We start from the raw sequence: 12026 nt of genomic DNA on the forward strand, positions 1-12026 counted from the left end.
GATGATGTCTGTTTTATGCACTGACGCATTCCAAGCACCAAGAACTTTGCCTGGCACAGACTAGGCATTCATGAAATCGTGACTAAATGAAAGTGATTCCAAATGCCTGGGCCCATTCACCTAGCTCCTTAGGACACGATGGTAAAAGGACAGTGCAGATGGGGTGCCTCTGTGCAGAATTCAACAAAACCACAGGATAACTTCCCAACTCTGACCACACAGGATCTCAAGGGACCTCCCAGGCCCAGGTTTGAGAAATTATGGGCCACATTTTGTTTTGTTTTGTTTCATTTTGTTTTGCTGTTTAAAGTCACTTCCTCTTCCTCCATCCTGAGAAAAGGATAATGTCTTTAATAGTTCCTTTTAAAATTTGAATTTGAGCTGCATTAGTAGAAATAGCACTTCTGGGTAATTTCCTAGGTAGTGTTTGGATAAAAAGCGTTTAGACTGCTTTAGGCAAATGGTTCCTAGCGTCACCATTGTGTTATTTCAATAGATTTGGCTCGTTGTTGTGAGACTGGAGCTTTAATATGCCGAAGTGTATAGTCATGCATTGCTTAATGATGGGGACATGTTCTGAGAAATTCATTATTCGGTGATTTCGTTGTTGTGTGAACATTATAGAATGTACTCACACAATTCCTACAACACACCTAGGCTACGTGGGGTGGTCTGTTGCTCCGAGGCACAAACCTGCACAGCATGTTACTGTACTGAATTCTGCAGGCAGTTGTAACACAATGGTAAGCATTTAGGTATCTAACCATATCTAAGCATAGAAAAAGTACAGTAAACATATGCTATTGTAATCTTATGGGACCACGGTCATTAAGCAAAACATTGTTATGTGGTGTAAGACTGTATTTGCAAATCTGAAGTAAATATCAGCTCTTAAGAAAATATTGTAAGGCTGTTCTATGGAATTTATCTCCGGTTTTAAAACCAGGAATAGCTATAAAGAGAGTTTTCTACATCTGGAGATTGGAACTGTGCAGTGGACAGCTCTTGCCATGCCCATTCAATCTTTCTCCAAAAGGCTACATGCAAGATAGGATACAAAATCCTTGTTTCAACTTGTTTGCTTTTGCTTGGCTTAGATTCTGATCTAGTTGACTGAAATAGTGGAAAAAGAATTGATAATCATATAGACTTGGTCTGCTTATATATATTCATATGAGATGTGTGTATGTGTGCGTATATATGTATATACGCACGCATGTGCTCATATACTTATAAACCATTTTTTTAAGATATGGAAAGAGAGCCCCTAAGAAGCTAAATGATTTACATAGTAAGTGGTAAAGGTGGTGCGTTATTTGGTGTTTTGTAGCAGGCAGGTGGTATGACTGCAGTGGTGTCCTGAGAAGCTAAACTGTGGCATTAAGTGTAGATGGGGGTTGGGCACAGTGGTTCACGTCTCTAATCCCAGCACTTTGGGAGGCCGAGGTGGGCGGATCATTTGAGTTCAGGAGTTCTAGACCAGCCTGACCAACATGGTGAAACCCTGTCTCTACTAAAAATACCAAAAAAAAAAAAAAAAAAATTAGCTGAGCATGGTGGCATATGCCTGTGGTCCCAGCTACTTGGGAGGCTAAGGCAGGAGAACTGCTTGAACCCGGGAGGCAGACGTTGCAGTGAGCTGAGATGGTGAGTGAGCTGGAGCCACTGTACTCCAGCCTAGGTGACAAAATGAGACTCTGTCTCAAAAAAAAAAAAAAAAGTGTAGATGGGATGGGGCCAGACTAGACACAGAGATCCAAGTAAAACTGTAAAACTGTCAGTGTGCCCCAGGCAGGAGGGCAGGTCCCTGTGTGCAGGACACAACGTGTAATAAGGAATGGATGTGAGAGGCGTTTTGAAAGAGGAATCAGTAAACTTTTTTTTTGTTTTCTCTTTCTTAGATGAAATTATTTTGAACACTGGAGTTTTGCATAACTGCATTAGACACTGGGGAGTTCAAGCCATGTAAGACCGTATCTATCATCGTTGTGCAGATTTTTGTTGCCTCTCTGTCTTCCATCTGCAATACACAGAGGTAACTGGAAATAAGCTAAGACGGAGGTTTCTTCTCCATACCCCTGTCATAAATCATCGGTTAGGCCTGATCCCCTAGTCATACAACAGAATATTTTAAAAACTGAGATTCAAGAATTATCACCCATCATTTCACCATCCTAAAAATGGTCATGATTGTCTTTTTAGTGCAGTTTCTTCTAAACTTTTTTTTTTCAAACATGCCTTTTTTTTTTTTTTTTTTTGATTTTCAAAACATTATAATCATAGTATATACCACACAGTTTTGGTCTTACATTTTTTCACATACAACAATGCACTGGCTGATTAACGGAGTGCTGGGAATGGATTTTTCCAAGGCAAGCCATATTAAGAAACAAGCCAAGGCCAAGGATAGCACTTGAGACTCCCAAAGTCAGGGAAGGAAAGAGAGGGTTTTAAGGTCATTGAAGATTGTGAGTAGCTTTTGATATGTTCTATCTTTCTGTGCAGCAAATACATTTTTGGTGCTCAGTAAATATTCTCTTGTGATTTATTAGTGTTGAGTCATTTTGGTGGGGCCATTAAGGAGTAGGTAACCATGCCTGGCTATCTGTGTTATACCAGATCTGTTTAAACAGGTCTGAACCAGAAGACACACTGTGATTATGGTGGTGCTCTGGGAGATGGGCCAGAGGTCACTGCGTGCTGTGATAAGCATCACGCTATAAAGATAAATGGTTGGAAAATCTCTGGAGTCTCTGCATCTTCATGCATACACACATATTCTCTAATGGGAAAGAACTCCTCCATTATTTTTGTGTCTGTACAAAACAGGCACAAAAATAAATGAACCTGGAGAACATTATGCTAAGTGCAATCAGCCAGACACAGAAAGACCAATGCCGCATGATTTCATTTACATGTGGAATTTTAAAAAGTTGAACTTGGCCAGGCGCAGTGACTCACACCTGTAATCCCAGCACTTTGGGAGGCCGAGGCAGGTGGATCACCTGAGGTCAGGAGTTCGAGATCAGCCTGGCCAACATGGTGAGGCTGAACTAAAAATACAAAAATTAGCTGGGCGTGGTGGTGGGCTCCTGTAATCCCAGCTACTCAGGAGACTGAGGCAGGAGAATCGCTTGAACCTGGGAGGCGGAGGTTGCAGTGAGCCAAGATTACGCCATTGCACTCCAACCTGGGTGACAAGAGCAAAACTCTGTCTCAAAAAAAAAAAAAAAAGTTGAACTCACAGAAGCAGAGAGTAGAATGGTGGTTGCCAGAGGCTGGGCCCAGTGACAGGGGATGTGGAATGGGGAGATGCAGGTCAAAGGGTACAAACTTTCCATTAAAAGATAAATAAGTTCTGGGGATTTAATGTACAGCATGGTGACTGTAATTAATAAGACTCTATTGAATATTTGATGAGGGAGTAGATCTCAACTGTCACCACACAGACACACACACACACACACACACACACACGTCACTATGTGAGGTATTGTATCATGATGATTTTTAAATTTTAAAATATTTAATTGACCGATAAAGATTGTATATCTTCAAGGTATGCAAGATAGTTCGAGATAGGGATACATTGTGTGATGATTCCTGCAGTGGAATTAACACACCCATCACCATGCATGCTGTCCCTGAGATCCCCTATGTCATGATGTTTTGTTTTTTTCTTTTTTTGAGATGAAGTCTTGCTCTGTCACTCAGGCTGGAGTGCAGTGGCACCATCTCAGCTCACTGCAAACTCCTGGGTTCAAGCGATTCTTGTGCCTCAACCTCCTGAGTAGCTGGGATTACAGGCATGCGCCACCATGCCCGGCTGGTCTCGAACTCCTGACCTTCCTGACCTCAGGTGATCCACCTTAGCATCCCAAAGTGCTGGTATTACATGCGTGAGTCACTGTGCCCGGCCTGTCATGGTGATTTAAATACTAATCTAATTAATTGAAGAAGGGGTATCGCATAGGAAAGTATTTATGCATTTTTTTTTCACTTCATGGGCATCTTTTCCCCTGTGTCAGCTTCCCAGCTTTCTCACCCAGGTATGCATCCCTCCAGGCACCCGCACCACCTTTCTGCCATGCAGAATGCCTCTATTCTGTTCTAACGTAGTCATCTCTCCTCTGCTCTCCCAGGCACCCTCTGCACACCTCTCTTGTAGCACCAGCGGCGCAGTCCTGTAATTGTCACTGTCCTCCTGTGTTGCCATGATAAATTATTGTTGAGAAGAGAGAGCGTGTCTTCTTCTTCTCTGTGCCATCAGAGTCTAGCCCTGTGCCTGGCATGAAGAATACATTAGAAATATTTGAATAAGAAAGGGTAAAAGAAATGGTAAGATGAGTTAGTGACTTTGTCTCTGTTGATGACAAACAAAATGCCAGAAAAAAATCTTTTTATTACCCCAGGATCACTTTTGGTTAAATTATTTCTCTTAACTCAAAAGAGGAGCCTCCCCTTGCTGTCCTGCCATTACCCTAAAATGTGTCTTCCAGTCACTTCAGAGCTACATGATGCCTAAATCTAGACCTCTAAGGGATATTTTGCTACTCTCTCAAATTCATAGTGCTCTTCTCTTCACAGAATTTTTAAAATGTTGCTACTCTTCTCTGCACCACTTTCAAGTACAGATTGACGATCTTATATTAGGAATATGGAAGGAAAGCATTCTATCATATTTTTTTGGTATACTGAGCTGCATTTATCCAAGAAGGCATATCTAAGAATTGCAATTGCATTATTCCTCCTGCGCCTTTATTCCTCCACAGTCATGGGCCGTACTCAATTCCCAACTGCTGCTTGACACCATGAAGAAAAGGATTGTATATAAGAATGGAGACAGAACACAGGGCAACAGGTCAGCAGACAATCGTAATGATGGTGTGCCTCTCACTGGGTAATCTCAAATATTTACAAAACAGATGATCAGAAGATTATCCACAGGATTCATCATAGGATTTCTTCAATGAGCAAGTGTTCATTTCATATTCAAATTATAATTTGAGTCAACATTAAGAAAACATATTCACTGTTGTTCAAGATGGGAGGAGGTTATAGAATCCTACCTAAAGTAAATGAAGGTAAGCCTCTAAGTGCAGACAAATTCTACCTAAAAGACTAAAAATTCTCTTCTAGTAATCTAAGCAATTCATTGAAAATAAAAATAAGCAATTGCTTTTATTTTCATTGAGGACAAAAATAAGTAGGTTTTAGAAAATACTAGATAGTAAATTTGTTAAAATCTCCAGTAAAATGAATTATTAAAGAGATATGTATGAGCATGAAGAAACAGAGACGGTTGATAACCCAGATGCAGTTTGAGTCCACGAAGAGCAAATGAAGCTACATGAACACAGTCTCCCACTTTGGTAAGGTAGTAAGACTGGCCCATCAGAGGAAGGTCATAGATGACCTCTGATATGGGGGGAAAGATGCCCATGAAGAGAAAAAAAAAATGCATAAGTACTTTCCTATGCGATACCCCTTCTTCAATTAATAAGATAGATTAGTATTCAAATCACCATGACAGGCTGGGCACAGTGGCTCACGCATGTAATACCAGCACTTTGGGATGCCAAGGCGGGCGGATCACCTGAGGTCAGGAAGGTCAGGAGTTCGAGACCAGCCGGGCATGGTGGCGCGTGCCTGTAATCCCAGCTACTCAGGAGGTTGAGGCACAAGAATCGCTTGAACCCAGGAGACAGAGGAAGGTCAGTCGGTGGGTGATCAACTCAGAAGATTCTGCCATCGTATCCCTATGGAAAAATATGGGCTACAAAAGAAGGTAGCTTGGAGCACTACATCTAGTTAATAGTTCTTCCCACAAAACACAGACCAGTGGACTGAAATCTCTCAGAAGAGGTATCTGTAGGGTCAGCTGAATGTAGCTGGCTCAGTGCTGCTCCACTGTTTAGTTAAAGGCACGGCAAGTATGCCTATACAATTTGTAACTGATACAAAGATAAGGTAGATATTACTCAAATTTTCTTATGCCCTTTAGCCCCTCTTTGTGGAGCAAGGGGTTTGCCCATCCCTCCAGGATCCCTAATTTTCACAAGGGACCTTAAACTGCCCTGTTTAATGGTCAAAGCATATACTTTTGTCACTAGCCAACAAAGTGAAATACATGTATTTGCATTAGTCAGGGTTCTCTAGAGGGAAAGAATTAATAGGATAGATAGATATAAAGGGGAATTTATTAAGTATTAACTCACTCGATCACAGGGTCCCACAATTGGCTGTCTGCAAGCTGAGGAGCAAGGAGAGCCAGTCTGAGGCCCAAAACTGAATAACTTGGAGTCCAATGTTTGAGGGCAGGAAGTATTCAGCACAGGAGAAAGGTGTAGGCTGGGAGGCTAAGCCAGTCTCACCTTTCACATTTTTCTGCCTGCTTTATATTCTATCCGAGCTGGCAGCTGATTAAATGGTGCACACCCAGATTAAGGGTGGGTCTGCCTTCCCAGCTCACTAAACCAAATGTTAATCTCCTTTGGCAACACCCTTGCAGACACACCCAGGATCAATACTTTGTATCCTTCAATCCAATCAAATTGACGCTCAGTATTAACCATCACAGTATTTAAGGCTCTTCTCTAAAACCTAGAATTATCTGCTGTCCAATCCTTATTCAATCCAAGTTGTATCATCAGCAACAAGAATAATACTTGTAATGATTGCCTTAAAAAATATACGTCTATTCCTCTAGACAGTCTAAATTTTATCTTTGGGGAAATTCATATAATCATTTATTCAATTACTGATTCAATCATTTGTTCAACCAATCCTACTGATATCCTCCTACTCTGTGCCAGGCCTTACAGTAGGCATCAAGTATAGAATGTGAATGAAATAGACACAGACTGCCCAAAGCAGTCTACTGGGAAGAATGAGCAACACAGAGGTCCATGAGCAAATACATATGTAATTATAAATTGGGAGAGGGGCTATAGGAACCTCTAAGGGGATACTGATACTGCCTTCACTTAGAGGAAGTCAGCAGGGATGGCTTGCCTGAGGATGCATCAGTTAAGCTGATACTTGGAGGCTGAGAAAGAGTCAGCCATGGGAAGGCTCCGTGCAACACTGCAGCTGAGGAGAAGCGTGTGCAGAAAGGCAACTGAGGCAGCAACGTGGATGACGCTAGCAGGGAGCTGGAGTTGATGGAGGAGGGGTTGGCAGGGACTGGATTGTGCGGGACCTGGTGGGCCAAGTAAGGAGTTTGATTTTTGTTCTCGGTGCAATGGAAAACTCTCCAATATTTTAAGCCGGAAAGTGCTGATATGGTCTGTGACATGGTTTAAAAGATCACAGACCATAGAATACTTGAACCATGGTTTTCAAAGACCCTCACAGAAATTACTTTTCCTAAATAATGCTTGTTATATTATTGTTGACAGTGAAGATACAGTTAAGAAACTGTGAACTATATTTTGCTACCTTATCCAATATTTTTGAGGGTGCTGATTTTTTTTTTTTTTTTTTTGAAACAGGGTCTTGCTTTGTTGCCCAGGCTGGAATGCAGTGGCACACTCATGGCTTACTGCAGCCTTGACCTCCCAGGCTCAAGTGATTCTCCCACCTCAGCCTTCTGAGTATATGGGACTACAGACCCTCACAAGCATGCCTGGCTAACTTTTGTAATTGTATTTTATTTTATTTTTAGAGATGGGTTTTTGCCCTGTTGCCCAGGCTGGTCTTGAACTCCTGAGCTCAAGTGATCCACCCACCTTGGCCTCCCAAAGTGCTGATTACAGGCATGCTGATTCTTTATGAGGACCTGGGAAAATCTTCCCTGGAGTCACCATACCTAGTGATCTGTATTTATCTTAACCACTGTTTTGCTTTTCATCTTATGGATCTGCTGAATTTTGTAATTGGTCTTGTTTCTGTTTTGCTTTGTCAGAGAGGCATCTTAAGCCACATTCTCACCCACTTCCAGCAAATGTGCAAGACTTCTTGGCTTGCATATCTGTGAATGGATTTTACCCCGGCTTTATTATTTTACTGCCCTTACTTTACCTTTCCCCCAAATTCAATTAGTTGTTTATTTTTTACTTTTATAATTTTGGGGTGGGGGGTTGTTAGCTACCAGAAATAACAAGGCAAAAACAAATAGCTGGAGGAGAAAGTCAGAAATTGAACAAAACTCAACTACTGCAATAAATTTAAAGACCTATTCTTAAGTTCAAAAGATTATTTGGTAAATAAAGAATAGAGAACAGTCACGTAACAGCAGATTTTATGAAAATACAAAAATAGCACTCAGCAATGTATGCACTTGGATATATATGATCTAATATATGTGCTTATATATGATCTAAAACAGATCATATATAAAAAACAGCATGAGGCAATAGAGATGGCCTCTAGCCTCCCACACTTCACTTAACATGTGGTATAGTGGTAAGTTTCTTTTCTGTCTTCCCTCGCAGACAGTCCCTTGAGAGCAGAGATCACATCATACTCACATTTGTACCTACTATACTTATACTGTTTCTTCAGGCATCCAATGTTAAATTTATGAATGAGTAAATATAGATTGCAGAAAATAAATAAAGCCTCCCATAATCTCAGACTGCATCAGCAAAAGTACAATGCCCTGAATGCAGGGAATATGCACACAATGTACCATATACTATTGTGCTGGGCCAAGTCTAGAGCTCCAAGCTTAGAGTAGATGCCTGCATATTTTTAAAGGGATACTGACAGACTGGAGCAGATCCAAAAAAGAGCAGTCAGCTGGATGAATGGATGAAAGTCATGTGGTTAGATGGAAAAAAATGTGAGACTGCACCAAAAAAATTCTTGTAAGGGCTTTTGACAAACATCTGAAGGACAGTTTGTGGAAAACTGTCCTTGTGGAAAAAAGCATAGATTTGTCCTGTCTGATTCAAAATGGCAGAATCAGAGCTAGTGTATGGAAATTAAAAGGAAGAACATTCTTCAATAGCTTGGGGCTCTCTGTGAGATAATACACTCTGTATATGCAGGTACATAATTAGCTCAACTACTGCGGTAGTTGAGTGGTTGGATTAGAAAATGTTTAATGTTCCTTCTAAATTCAAGATGTTAAAACTTTATGCCTGTAGTAGTTGCAACAAATGGATTCCATGTGAACATGTAACAAGCCAATCTAATTAATGTGCCACATAACAGTGGTTTACAGGCATTAACGTGACTGGTAAGACTAAAGAGCTTTGTGTTAGTCATGAAAGTGTTTCTGGAGGCAATAGGTTTTAACTGAGCCTCATGGGTGGAAGAGAAGGGAATCACACAATTCCAGATCTGTGAAACAACTGAGAAAATGCAAGAATTCTGGTTTGGCTGGAGTGGGTGGGTGTAGTAATGGTCCCAGGACAGGACAGACCAGGTTGCTGTCATATGGGCTGGAGCTGATGGTTGCATCTCCAGGGAATGCCATAAAGGGAGAGCACTTGCTCCTGGAGGCCCATAGATGGGAATTCAGCAGACAGTCGGGAGGGCTGAGACACAAAGTAAAGGAAATCTATTACCACCTACAAGTGTTTGCGGCGGGATCTGGACTCCAAATGAGAGCCGTGGTCTGGAGCTAGGAAAGCTGATCTGGGCCAAGCTCTTTCACGGAGTCCTGGTCACAGCTGCCAGTGTTAGTATCACCAGCTTGTCTGCACTGGGCATGGGACATGGGATGCATGCAGATTGAGAAGGTTAATTGGCACAGAGTTGGGCACACACATCACAAATCAATTGGTGAAAATCCTCAAACGCTGGCCTCCAGAGCCCACAGGAAGGCTTTGACATCAACCCACAACCTTTGGGTTCATGTAATTTCGAAAGCAGCCTTCCAAATCAGCCCTGCATTTTTCCGCCTGCCACTTGTATCTCAAACATTTTCCCAGTTGGCAGAACTACCTTGGCTCCCTCTGAACAGACTGACGAGGAGGCTGGAATGTGTGTGAAGGAGTAGAAAGGGCAGCAGACAGTGAGCCATTCCTGGCTTCTGTAAAAGCGCTCCTTAGCGTTCTGCCCTGTGTATACAAGATTCCATTGAGTGCTAATCTGGGATCATCTATCAAAATACTTGAAAATTCCAAATACCAAAAGTTTCGCTTAGAGGTCAAATTTCAGAGTTTTGACTGTATTTGGAGTGTTTTCATTGACAGTGAATGCTATGAGAAACTCAAGACATATGCAGCATTAGCCTTGAGGACGGACAGAATGCAGAGAATAAACAAACTACCCTGGAAAGAATTGGCAAAGAGGGTCAAGCTGAACTGCTTATTCATTTGAGGGTTGGGGGCTGGGGTGAGTCTCTAGTCCTCACCTATGGGTTACTCCTAAGAGGGCGTGTGGCTCCTATTGATTGATTAAGGGGTCTGGGCTCCGTACTTCTTACTTGAAGACACCAGCTCTCAATCATCACGGGATTTTAGCCGCCCCATACCCATATTTCCACGTAGGCATTCCAGTATCGCAGGCAGTTACATAGGATTAGGATGATTTTCAGGCTCTTCTTCCAACATGCTCTCCCCTTTCCAACTTCCACAGTGCCTTTTCGGTGCCGTGTTTTTCCTTCCCTGTCTCTCGTGTGTAATAGTGGAAAGAGTGAAAATAGCATCAGCTTGGAGATGCACAGAGGCTCTGCACTTGCTTGCTATGTGACTTCTGTGAATTTTAGCCTCCTTTCCATCCAATCAGATACCTCCAGTGATAGCTGAGGAGATTAATGTTAAAAAAACATAAAATGTGAAGCCATGAAAGCTTCAGGCCCGGCACATAGTAGGTGCTCAATGCTATTCCCTTCTCTCCTCTTTCCTTTCCCTTCTCTTTTGCTGTCTTTGATTCCCAGTAACCATCTGTTTATCTCATTCCTGAAATAGTCTGACTGAAGATCACAATTGATGACCAGATTAGGAGGGAAGAAAAGTAGGTGAAAACTGAACACAGGTGCCATCTGCCTTCTTCATTTTTAAAGGAATTAGAGAGGAAGAGATATGGTGTCAGTCTTGGAAGATGCTTGTGATTTGGGCACTCTCTCCCTGTTTGATTCCACAGGACTTCATGCACTCACTGGGGAAGAGGACCAGCTCTCTCAGTTCCCTGTAGAGGACAAGCCAGAGAGAGAATTAGCTATTTCTTAATTCTAATACAAGAGACCTGTCCACCCCAGTGGTACTTCTTCTAACATGGGGACTAAATGATCACAAAAAAGAATTTATTTAAAAAGCATAAGTTTCATAGCAATGGCGATACATTAGCATAAAACAAGGTACTAATGACATGCTAATGAGAAAATAATGTTACATATTTGCTTTAAATATAGTACCCTAGAAATACAAAATGACAAAAACATGGTAAGCAGGTGCATGCATTTATAGATACTACTTGAACCATGAAATAAAACTTGAGGGGCCCTGTATATGCATACAGAAGACCAAATGTTGTGTAACTATCCAAAGAGGCTGACAATTACCAACTACCTGACATAGGAGGCAACTGTCCCATGCTGGGCCCCAGAGAGCTTTCTTAACTTGTTTATTTACATAGTGGGACAATTACACAAGACGAGCTGCTTCTCAGAATCAGGCTAGCAACAATTCCCTCAGGGAAAGTTGTTAAGGCTTATGGGCCTCAGAGAGCCAGCGTAAGAAGAATCGAAGCCCTAATTTAAATCCTGTTAAACTTTTAATTTGAAATAATTTAGAAATAATTTCTCATTATTAGACTGTAAATTCCCAGCCAGGCTATGTTTCAGTTTGAGTCAGTCAAATGTAGAAGCAACTTGGTCATATACTTTTTTTTTTTTTTAAATTAAAGAACTTTATTCATTCAGCCCCAGGCTCAGAATTCGATAACATGTTTTCTGTGGACTTTTTCTCTTCACATCAAACAATGTTAAAGAAGAAAAACAGGGAAAAATCATAATGACGTGTATATATATATATATGGCCAAACTGGATTACTAGCAGTTTGCTTAAACCATACACTCTGGTTCTGGATCTGCACACATGGGCACCTAGAGTCTCTTGCAAAGCCCTCCCCAG

At 41.5% G+C, this 12026-nt stretch overlaps 1 protein-coding gene across 1 annotated transcript in view; it reads left to right on the plus strand.

The window, feature by feature from the left end:
* STARD13 (StAR related lipid transfer domain containing 13) overlaps positions 1–12026 on the plus strand; it is a 551493-nt gene that overhangs the window by 344656 nt on the left and 194811 nt on the right. The gene's annotated exons all lie outside the window — the stretch shown is intronic.

The sequence above is a fragment of the Piliocolobus tephrosceles genome, chromosome X, assembly GCF_002776525.5.
Source record: "Piliocolobus tephrosceles isolate RC106 chromosome X, ASM277652v3, whole genome shotgun sequence".
NCBI classification, from domain to species: domain Eukaryota; kingdom Metazoa; phylum Chordata; class Mammalia; order Primates; family Cercopithecidae; genus Piliocolobus; species Piliocolobus tephrosceles.